The sequence below is a fragment of the Cyclopterus lumpus genome, chromosome 8 (genome assembly GCF_009769545.1).
Source record: "Cyclopterus lumpus isolate fCycLum1 chromosome 8, fCycLum1.pri, whole genome shotgun sequence".
Lineage (NCBI taxonomy): Eukaryota > Metazoa > Chordata > Actinopteri > Perciformes > Cyclopteridae > Cyclopterus > Cyclopterus lumpus.
In genome coordinates, this window is record NC_046973.1 from 21,421,921 (window position 1) to 21,424,420 (window position 2,500).

General features: G+C 41.3%; 1 protein-coding gene across 1 annotated transcript in view; it reads right to left on the reverse strand.

Annotated features, from left to right (window-relative positions):
• Positions 1-2,500, reverse strand: part of fam20ca (FAM20C golgi associated secretory pathway kinase a) — a 38,676-nt gene that overhangs the window by 12,779 nt on the left and 23,397 nt on the right. The window lies entirely within an intron of this gene.

The following is a 2,500-nucleotide window of genomic DNA, read 5'->3' on the forward strand; positions in this document are numbered from 1 at the left end:
ATGATGCGATGTGTTAATATCTAGAACATGGAGAATGAACCCCTGATGGCAATCTTTTGTTATTGAGCATCATTTTATGCAATTGCTTTTTTAATAGAATGTGAAGCCTTTTTGTACTTTGATACCTATTTCTGTTTTCAAGATGAACAATACATCTGGTCAATAATACCAAATATGTGAATACAACTCCAAGAACGTAAGCTCCAAGCTAATCTAATGCGTCCTTGGGGCTTAACTTGTTCTTGCCTCCTCAAAACAAGAGGAGGAGCTGGTCAAAGCGTACCTGTACACAGACAATAACTCATGAGAATAAGAAGAACATGTTGTCATGCAGCTTGCAGTCCCAAGAAATCTAGTTTCCCACATTGAGAAAGAAGAATAAAAGAACATTCGATAATATTAAACCCTAAATAGTTTTCTTTGATTGACTAACTCTGTGCAGCCAAATGAACCCTGTTGACTCCAATTACACTGCTTCCACTTATTCCTTTAAAGAACTCACGTCCTTCTCTTGCTCTTCTCTCTACTGAACAATTCCCCCTCCATGAACTATACGTACGTGTCCCCCTCCCGACTCACGCTGGGAAAGCAGCACTACTGGGGACTAGTCTCTTTTTCCTTTTTCCTTGGAAACCAAGAAACGAGTGATTAGTGCAACACTTCCAGGTCACTGTTGGGTAAACGGCCCCTCGTAGAGCTCCCCCATCACCCCTCAAGGTGACAGGCAGGTGGACGGATGGCGGAGCAGATAAAACCTCTTCAGCCTGGTGACTGTGTCAGGGCGCTCGTCTGTCTGCAGCAACACAAGTATCAGAGAGAGCTGAGTGTGTGTGTGTGTGTGTGTGAGCGTGTGTGTGTGTGTGTGTGTACGTGCTAGTGTGTGTGTGTGTGTGTATATGTGTGTGTGTGTGTGCGCGTGACAAATCAATGTCACACAAGTTGTGTTTTAGCTTCAGCTACTTCCAACACACGGGGTGAGGCCGCCAGGAGGAAAAGGCAAGTTGTCTGCATGTGTTGGAGAAAGACTTTGAAGAAGATGGATGATGGCTTCAATTTCAAAGTTATTAGATACTCATGAGGAGAGAGTGTGGCATTGATATGAAGGCAGAGCAAGACTATCACCTTTCTGCTGCAATAATCTGTTGATTGATCTTTTATCAGAGACGGGTGCCCAGGGAGTGATGTAGGTACATGAATTATGTTATTAAAATAAGGGTATATTATTGATACATTTAGGACCATTTTAAAGGAAATGCGCCATAAATTACATGTTAGTAGGAATTTGTTCTTCATAGATGGCCACGGAGAATTCTCAAATGTGATCAGTTGGACGCTGTGGACTCAATAATGGGAGCTTTCACCATGCCGGTGAAAACTGTGACGATCAATTACATTCAAAGGGATATTTACATTACATTACATTACATTACATGTCATTACATTACATTACATAACATTACATTTCATGTCATTTAGCTGACGCTTTTATCCAAAGCGACTTACAATAAGTGCATTAAACCATGAGTCCAAACTCAGAACAACAAGAATCAAGAAAGTACAATTTCTTCAATAAAGTTAAACTACAAAGTGCTATCAGTAAGAGACATTTAAGTGCTGCTAAAGTGTTAAACTACTAAAGTGCTATTAGTAAGAGACATTTAAGTGCTACTAAAGTGTTAAACTACAAAGTGCTATCAGTAAGAGACATTTAAGTGCTACTAAAGTGTTAAACTACTAAAGTGCTATCAGTAAGAGACATTTAAGTGCTACTAAAGTGTTAAACTACAAAGTGCTATCAGTAAGAGACATTTAAGTGCTACTAAAGTGTTAAACTACTAAAGTGCTATTAGTAAGAGACATTTAAGTGCTACTAAAGTGTTCAACTACAAAGTGCTATCAGTAAGAAACATGTAAGTGCTACTAAAGTGTTAAACTACAAAGTGCTATCAGTAAGAAACATGTAAGTGCTGCTAAAGTGTTACTACGGCTCTACCTTCCCTATTCAAGGTGTAGTCAAAAAGATGTGTTTTTAGTTTGCGACGGAAGATGTAGAGACTTTCTGTCCTGATGTCAATGGGTATATTTACATCTCCAGTACAACTGTGTAGTTACTGTATATCACCCACTTCTCTTTAAAGGTCATCCAGTGCGTTCTGTCTTTCTTGGCTCTCTGACCTTCTGTCCATAATGAAACCTGCAGGCAGAACTGAGAACTCGAATTTGGAATCTAAATGTGCGGCTTTGAGGGAAGCTGCTGTGGGCTAGGTCACAATCTGTGAACACCAGAGTCTGCGGCAACCCCTGAGATTACAGAAACCCCTCAGAGCAAGTGTGTGTGTGTGTGTGTGTGTGTGTGTGTGGAGTCACGTTGAGTCACGATCCAGAGTCAAAGAGAGAGGATGTGCCTATCCAGCTGCCTCCTCTGGCCAGATGGCTGCCAGTCCCTGTCAGGACGTGTCAGGACCAGGCCGTGGCTTACGGGTGCAAAGCTCTCTAACGA